At 44.5% G+C, this 8977-nt stretch overlaps 1 protein-coding gene and 1 long non-coding RNA gene across 2 annotated transcripts in view; one reads left to right on the top strand and one right to left on the bottom strand.

Moving 5' to 3' along the window:
• Positions 1-8: 8 nt before the first annotated feature.
• SNX6 (sorting nexin 6) overlaps positions 9-8977 on the top strand; it is a 46774-nt gene continuing 37805 nt past the window's right edge. Inside the window, exons 1-2 of the mRNA XM_019551327.1 lie at positions 9-102; positions 8278-8382. The gene's annotated coding sequence lies outside the window, so the exon portion shown is untranslated. The remainder of the gene's footprint in view (positions 103-8277; positions 8383-8977) is intronic.
• LOC109321042 overlaps positions 6617-8977 on the bottom strand; it is a 16744-nt gene continuing 14383 nt past the window's right edge. The window contains exon 3 of the long non-coding RNA XR_002103944.1: positions 6617-6663. This is a non-coding gene — a long non-coding RNA (uncharacterized LOC109321042). The remainder of the gene's footprint in view (positions 6664-8977) is intronic.

Below are 8977 nucleotides of genomic sequence, written 5' to 3'. Positions count from 1 at the left end.
ACTAACCTGTGCGCTTTGTTCCCCCCATGCGCGCCCGCGGCCCTGGCGGAGCAGGAAGGCTTGGACGACGGCCCCGATTTCCTCTCGGAGGAGGACCGCGGGGTAAGTGCCGTCGCGGGGGCCCGGGCGTACGGGGCGGGCTCTGGCCGGGTCCCAGCTGCTGCGCCCCCCCCCGCAGCACGGACGCGTTGCTCGGGGTTACTGGACGCGGGCGGGTGTGGGGAGCTCCCTCCCCCCCTACTCTGCCCCTGCCCGGACTCCCTGAGATTGCCTGTGGACCCCAGTCCCCACCCAAAGCCAGGGCCCGGGGCCTGGGCACTAGTTCAGAGCCGTGCCCAGGGCACAGCCGCTGGCCAGGCTGGGCAGTGCCACTGGGGCATGGTGTGGCTCAGCCTCGGTCCCTTCCTTTCTTATCACCCTTGAAGAAGCAGGCTTTCTGCTTCTTCAAACCAATTTAGCCCCGTGACACCCATTAAGTGGATGCACTTACATTGGTATCAACCTTGTTAGTGTTGATTCACTTTTTGGCAGGGCCCTAGGAAAGATTGACCTTCACCCACCAAGTTGGTTTAAGGTGTAAATCAGAGGGGAAAATGAGGCGTAGGCTGGAGGTGAGCTCACCCAGCAGAAACTAGGCCAATTGGGCCTGTCTTTTTGGTACCACTTTAGCCCTGTCCTGGTTTAGTGCCACTCCAGTCCTCTTCCTCTGCCTGATCTGCCTCTTTGCTATCTGCTCACTGCCCTTCTTGCCACTGTGCTGCCCGTCCCCTTTCCGGCATGTTGTGCAGCACACACGGGCTGCCCGTGCCACTTTTGGTGTCCATGCCACGGGTTGGTCACCCGTGAGCTAGACAGAGCCCCTGAAGACTAAGAACTCATTTGGTAAATGATGCTGAGGTTTTGAAATGCCCTGTTGATGGTAGAAAGCATTTTGTAGGCTGTGTGTTTGAGGCTTCAGGCATAAAGTTTGAAGTGTGCTGACTGGGGGTTTTTCAAGTGAGGAATGAGTCATTTTGACCATTAATATTTGTACATGATATGACTTAATTGCATTTTATTCTATACCAATCCCTAGGAGGTCAAGAAGGAGGGGTGTGTTGTCTGCATTGTGTTATTGGTCAAGGGCATTCTGGAGCTTTTGCCATATATAATTCCTATTTAAGAATACAGAATAAAGAGGAAAGGATAGGTGAGGAGCATGACCTTTCCAGTGGACGCTTGTGGTGCCAAGTACTGCAGAATCTTTTGATATCAGAGAGACTGATTTCTTAATTGTGTCCATTAGATTTAGGCTCTAGAGCAGTGATTCTCAAGCAGAGCGCCACCGGGTGCCCCACAATGTTAGCATTGTTAGATGTGCAAACATGAGTCAGAAGATAAACTCAAAGTTTTCACGTGGGAATCCATAGTGTTGAAAACCTGTCCTGTTGTGGCCTTTCTGAGTTCTTTGTAACAGATTAATTGCTCTAGTATTTTTTGTATTCCAAAAAAAATAGAGTGAAAACTAAGAATTGGCATTTTCCAAGGGGTGCCTTAAGTCTAAAAATGGTGGGACCTACTGCACTGGGGACAGGATTGTATTTGAAACGTATAGATAAGTTGTTTTTAGTTTTGGGTTGGGTTTTTTTTTGTGAAGTATTCAATAATGGTTACCACTACAAGAAAATTCTTATCTTTTATATATCAGTACTCTGTTCTTTTATAGAAAAACCTTATGTTTTCTTGCTACTAAAGCTATGAATACCTTTGGTAATAACAAAATCTTAATTAACTGTACTGCTTGTGCTACTGAGCAAATTAGCTGGCCAAGAGCTATCTCTTTCATTTCCTCCAATATCCAGTGCTAATAACACAATCTCTTCACTTCCTCTTGTGTTTCACCTGCTGTTCCTGTTTCTAGTGATGTTTTTCTTTGCCCTATTATTGTAAATTTCCATGAGTAACTGACAGGCCTGGGCTCTACAGGTTTTTGGTAGTAACCAATAAGGTAAGCACACTCAAAGTAGAAGAGGGAAGCTGTTATAAATGACTCCAATTATGATTTTGTCTTTAGAACAGTATTGGCATTTCTTGGTAGCAGGAAAGCCCTACCCCCCTCTCCAGTGTTTTCATAAATAGATATTTCCCTAGTTCTGGGTTGAGTATATTTTTCTTCCTGTACTTGTGCTAAAGAGACTAGCTTAACCTCTTCATTTTTACCACAAGGCAACATAATGACCTTTGATTTGGCTAATTGACTTCTGAAGTGGGTAGATTTCCTTTCCGCTCTAGATAAGGGTGATTTCTTGTTCACACCAAAATTACATTCTCTGCGAGCTATAAATATGTTGTATTTAGCCATTGAGGGGATAGGATCAGATGGGGAAGAAAAAAACAGCTGTCCATTGATACCATAGATCAGGGGCTGGCCGTGTTTTTGGCCAGAGCGCTGAAAACACCCCGGCCTCCACCCATGCTTCAACTTAGCATGCCAGAGACAGGGGAGCCACAAGGGGCCCGATACTCATTGCTGGCAGTGGGTGTGTGCGTACCTCAGGGCAGACGGCAGGAGAGGAGCTGGGGTTGTGCCGCTTCGGGCTCTTCCCTGCTGTGGGCTGTGAGGCGTGCTTGCACCCACTGCTGTCACAGAGCCGGTGCCAGGAATCTGGAACCTGGTGCAGCTGTTTGCAACTTGCCTCCCTGCTGCAACTTCCCAAAGCTTGGGTCAGCGGTAACAGAGAGCCCCAAGGCTGCAAATGGCTGTGCTGGGCTCTGCAGCCTTGGCATTGGCTCTGTGGTGGTGGCTGCTATGTGTGCACTTCAGGATGCGCAGCTGGGAATGGGCCCGGGGCAGCGCAACCTTAGCCCCTCCTCTGCCATTCACTCCAAGGTGCGCATGTTGCTGCTGGTGGCATGGAACTTGGCCAAGGGCTCTGGAGCCTGGCACGGCTGTTTTTAGCCTTCCAGCTGCCTGCCACAGCTGGGATGGACTCTGGGCAGCTGCAACAGGCGACGGGCAGGCTGCAAACAGCTGCATGGGACTCTGTGACACTGGCTCTGTGGTGGCAGTGGTGGCACATGCACCTCAGGATGGATGGCAGGGGAGGGGCCAGGGTTGTGCAGCCCCAGGTCCCTTCCTGACCACGCACCTGGAGGCACGTGCATAGCTACTGCACGTGCATGGAGCTGATGCCAGGGCTGTGGAGCCCCATGCAACTGTTTGCAGCTTCCCAGCTGTAGCCAGCCCAGGCTTTGGGCAGCTGCTGCCTGCCACAGAGCCTGGGCTGCTTGCAGCAGAGCTTGTAGCCTCCTGGCCATCGGGCTCTGTGGCTGGTGACAGCTGCCCAGAGCCTGAGCCAGCTGTGATGTGCTGAGGAAAATGGCCTCATGTGCCATGCTCTGGGACCTGTGCCACAGGTTGCCAATCCCTGCCATACAGCATGATTCTCAAACTGTTAAGTAAATCACCACTTGGAAACTTTTCTGATGGCTTGTTATATGGATCATTTAAGAACAAAATTTGGGGAGTTATGGTTGTGGTCCATGACTGGATTTCATTATAAATTGTTCTGCATAAATAGGCATTTGCAAAAACCACTTCCTAAATTGTAGCAGCACAAAATTGCTGTACTTGTTAAACATCCTTTGCGTAGTAGAATTTCTACTTGTAATGGCATTTTTGGACATTTTTATGTATACAGAAATGTGTGCAAGACAAGTCTAGTATGGTTTTTTGCTGACTGTGTTTCTTTTTAAATGTTACTAATTGCAGTTTAAAAAAAACTAATCTAGTACAGGCAACCCCGCTTAGTGCTTTTAATTGGTTCCTGAAGAACTGAGCGTTAACTGAAACCAAAAGTATTTGATGACCCAAGATGGCGACTGCAATTGTTTTTAATGACCCAAGATGGCAACCGCGAGCATTATATTGAAAGTTGCTGAGCGCTAAGTGAAATCAGGTATCAATTTAAAAACGAGCCTTATAGCTAAACAGCGCTAAGCAAAACAGCATTAAGTGGGGTTGCTTGTACTTGTTTCACTTAAATCGTGAGCAGAAGTCTTTCCGTAGGGTTTATAAGATTATGACATCTAATGACCTTTCCTTGACAAATGTCATTGCCTATTCGTTTCCCTTTTCTCTTTCTGCTCCTCCCACTAAGCTTTGAGTGCTTCTTGGAGAAGGGTTCATCTTGAATTTTTGGAAGGAGCTGAACATTTGGTAGGCATTGGTATTGGTCTCTGCTGTGCCAAGTTCCTTCAGTATTGTGCAAGACGGTACTGTACTTCAGGCAATTTTCAGGTCCAGTTCCATCTCTCTAACATACCTCAACAACAGTTAATCTTACTTTGGGTTTCCACATCATATTTGGGTTGCTTCAAAGATTACTTTTTTTTTTTTGGGCATAGTTTATCAGTTGGTTTTTATATTGTGATTTCTCTAACGGCATATATTGCTCTATGGGGAGCTGTGCATGGGTATGCTGCATTAATATGAAGTGTAGAATTGATGGCTGCTTGCAGATGTTAAAAAACAAAAACAAAAAAACACCCCAACAACAAAAAACCAGCAACGCCAAAATGGCACTTTACTGTAAACTCATTGCGCTCCCATGATGAGCCCAGCACAACTAATGTACTGCCCAGAAGAGGCAGTACATTAGTTGGGCCTGACTTGCCTGACAACTGTATAGATTGGGTGCCTTAGTGGGGCTTTTTGGTGCTTTTATTGAATAGCTGATTGATTCAGCCTTAGATAAAAGCACCAAAAAGCCCTGCTGAAGCGCCCAATCTATACAGACACTGCGGAGCCAGGCTGAGCTAACATGCTGCTTCTTCTAGTAAAACCCTTTTTTTTTTTAAATGTCTGCAAGCAGTTGATGTGTGCAGCTTGGTATAATTGCATGCAGTCTTTCTTCCCATCTCTGCCCCTCCCCCTCCCATAAAACCCCAAACCAGACATTTCAGGCTTTGACAGCCGGTTGACTCACACTGTCACTTAAACTAGACGTTGGAAGTCTGCACAGTATCCTGGGTTCTTCCTTCTCCTGGCCCTTATTATTGGGAAGCCATCTTTTGAGGTATTTTTCTTCTGAAGTATTGAAAAAGTTGCTTAACTTCAGGATGACAGCATTGTTTGTGAACCAGTTCCAAGTAATACAGTGAATTTCTGCATGATTCTCAAAAGTCCTTTAACTTTCTCTTCTGTCTTTGATACCTTGTACAGAATGCCTCATTTCCATTGCAAATGAAAATGGTCCCTGTTGCCAGGCAGGCTACATAGCATAATTTAACATATTATTAACCTCCCCAAGATTTATGCAGCAAGTGCATTTTGTAAGGCACGCTGTCCATTGCATATTGTTTTAACATGTTACTTTTGAGGCCTCTTCACTCTGTCTTTAAAATATCAAAGCTTGTTCAAAAAAAGTCTATGGTTGAAGTTATTGATAAATCTATCTGGTGAAACATGGCTTACTGATACTTTTGCATTGTACAAAGCATGTAATGTAACGAAACATTTTAGCTGCCATTGTTTTGAACCTTAAAATCATATTGCTGCACTGTTTTTAGTTTTGTGTATGGGGGGGAAATGGTGAACGAAAGCAAGACATGCTAATATAGGTTTACTTTCTTAATTTTTGCTCTTTGAAAGGCAGCTTAAAAATATAGAATTTTTACCCATTGTTCTCTGAAACAAAATGATTAACAGATGGTAAAGAGATTACTGTCAGAAAATGCATGTGTTATGAAATGTATAGTGTCACAACAGAAAATATTTTTTGGAGGCATTTTGGGCTTCAAAATCCAGTATAAAAATGCCAGTCAGTTGAACTATTAAGGATAAACTGCCTTCAGGAGATCCTATAAGGGCAAAGAAAATATGACTGTTACATCCAAAAAGGAGGCTTGGATATACCTGTAAATAAAATAATAATTGGTGGTGTAATTAGAGAACAATAAATTAAAATGTTTTAAGTTCACCTAAGTACTTTAAAAAAAAATGCTTGGATGCCTGTTTGTTCCCAGCAATAATGAAGAACAGCACAAGAAACTGACTCCCCCCATCCATAAAATAGATTGTCCACTCCTCTTGACAAATGGATAGTCTCAGAAATACTATCCTACTTTTTCCTTGGTGGGAATGGCCTTTCAACTGCATGCCAGTAAAAGGGACTGTTGTTGGGAAAGCTGAAATTTTTCGTGAGGATGCCAAGATGCTAGTTGGAATATCTTGAAGTAAGAGTGGGGAGAGCTGCCATGTCTTTGGATCCTTTTTTCCTTAATTGTGTTTTCTTTTCTTTTTGTCAGTTTAGAAACTGCAGTAACTTAAGGAAGAACATCTGTTCAGAAGGTTCACAGGCAGACTACACAATGCAAGGGCAGAAGTGACAGGCACTCTCTTCCCATTCTGGTCTTCAGAGCCTGACATTATTTTTATGCCTGCTAAGAGGCTTCTGTGGTGGAGGGAGTTTTGTAAGCTTGAAGTCCCCAACCTGCTCACAGAGGGGTAGGAGTTCTTCCAGTGCAGGTGGAACATCTGGTCCCCAGTCTGCCATACCCAAATATTTAGCCCAAATCCGTGAAGACATCAAAATAATGGAAAACCTTAATTTAAAAATTGAATTTAGGTTGGTTCCTGATGCACTGGTTTGGAGCCCCAATTGGAACTACTTTACGCATAATCTGCAGAAGACAAGAAAAGAAAGATTGGCATTTATGTTCATTTTTTTTTATGCTTCTGCATTAAGAAAATCTGAAATGTCGTGCTTTTAAAAGATCTCATCTTACTTCACTTTACCAGGATTATAAATGTAAAATCTGGCCTTACTTTGTTGGGGGAGGACTTAGATCAGAGGCAGGCAGTTATTTTGGGTGGAGGGCCACTTAAAAAGGTTTGGTGAGCTTTTTGAGGCCGTGTGGGTAGCTCCACCCCTTGCCCTTCCCCAGGTCACCATCTTGCAACTGGAAGTCCCACCCCGATACCTACTATAACATACTTTAATTTTATTGCAAAAAGTAGCCAATTGCCCATCAAGAATGATGGGGGTGCGGGGCGGGGGAGGGGACTGGGATGGAGTGCTGCCACCTAATATCCCATGCTGCTGCTGTTCTGCCTCTTTGCAGGGAGCGGGCTGGGCAACTGGTGTCTCCCAAGTCCGGGGGGGCCACCAGCAGAGGCCAGCAGCTCCCCCACCCTCTGTCCAGTCCATGGTGCGGCTTTAGAATCATGGCGGCACTCCCCCATGCTTGGAGCACTCTAATTGGCTGTTTCTGTCAGCCAATCAGAGTGTGAATAAAGCGTTACAGACAGACAGACAGACTTGGGCTTTTATAATATTAGAATATTTTTCTTGTGATTGTTTGCATACTGTATATAGAGGTGATTGGATAATAGCTCAAAATTAAATTTTTAGTCTTGCATAGTGTGTGTTGTAGGGTGGGGGGGTTGTGGGGGCATGGTTGTATGTGTGTGGGGCATAGGGTATATTGAGGGGTTGTGTATATGTGGGGAGTTGTAGAGTGGGGTGTGGCTATGTGGAGACTCCCGGGGTGTGCTCCATGGAGCAGCAGTGGGGGGGAGGTGCTTGTGCTTGGTGCTGGTGCCCAGTGTTGTGTGGCTCCAGCTAGTGCTGCACATCACAGCAGGCTGGATGAAAGTGCCTGCTGTGCTGGATCTGGCCAGCAGGCCGTATTTTGCCTGCCCCTGATTTAAATACTTTCTCTTCAGTTTCTAAGCCCATAATTAAAGGTCTGGTGTGTTTGATATATAGTTTTGACAAATTACAAAAGGAATTTCTAAATGGTGTGGATAAATTTGTGTATCATAAACAAGCAAAAAGACAAAACTCTAAATCACACCCTGCCCTGGCACCTTTAAAATTTGTTTAATCTTATCATGTATTCTTTAAGGGTGTGCGTGTGTGTGTGTTTAAAAAAAAATCTTGAGTTGGTTTAGAATTTGTTGTTGTTACCTCTTTTTAAAATCTGCAGTGGATTTTGCTCTTAACTGCTGACAGATTGAGAAATAATATTCAATAAATAGGCAAATGCTAGTAGTTGTACACAAGCAAGGAAGTATAGTAAATGAAAGAGATGTACTTTTGTGCTCTACAAGAAATGTATGTTGGGATTTGTTTTCCCACAGGGAGTGTTTTCTAATGCTCATTTGTTCTGTCCATCTATTGCATTCTAAAATTATTTGTCACACTAGTTATCTCAGCTCTTGTTGATTGGGAAATAAAAAATGAAGTGCTATTTTTATTTTTTGTTAAGGCTAAATTGATTTTCTTTGTTTAGCTTAGAGCTATAAATGTAGATCTTCAGACGGATGCTGCCCTGCAAGTGGATATTTCAGATGCTCTTAGCGAGAGGGACAAAGTGAAGTTCACTGTCCATACCAAGGTAAAATGCAGCATTGCACCCTAAATGAAATTTTCTTCTTCTGGTAATTATAAAAAAAGCATAGCTGCTTGTATAAAGCAAATGTGAAAAAAGAATCTCCCAAACAATTAGGAAATGAGGAAGTAACAATTTGTTATTGAAGGGGCACTATTAGACCTAAAGTAATTGGGAGGGGGCAGTTAGAAAGGCCCAAGCAGACGTGGAACTTAGGCTGGCAACAAAAATTGAAGACAACTAAAAAGTCTTTCTTCAGGTCTATAGCGGGTAAAAAGAGGGTGCAGGTTAGCATAGGAACCCTACAGGACAAACTAGGGCAAGTAGTGATAGATGGTGGGAAGGGGTGCTAGGTGGAGCTCTTCAGTGAGCTTTTTGCTTCTGTATTCCTGAACATGGATCAGGACAGATCTCCTGGTTGGATCCTAGACAGGCATAAAAGGGATGCCAGCCCACCAACTGTTTGTGAAGAGGCACTTGAAAGGACTGGATTTATTTAAGTCAGCAGGCCCTACGAGGAGAGGCTACGGGACCTGAACCTGTTCAGCCTCCACAAGAGAAGGCTGAGGGGGGATCTAGTGGCCTGTTACAAACTAGTCAG

The sequence above is a fragment of the Crocodylus porosus genome, unplaced genomic scaffold (assembly GCF_001723895.1).
Source record: "Crocodylus porosus isolate Cpor-Errol unplaced genomic scaffold, CroPor_comp1, whole genome shotgun sequence".
Taxonomy (NCBI): domain Eukaryota; kingdom Metazoa; phylum Chordata; order Crocodylia; family Crocodylidae; genus Crocodylus; species Crocodylus porosus.
The sequence above is the reverse complement of the archived record's forward strand: the minus strand, read 5'-3'. Positions and strand labels throughout refer to the sequence as shown.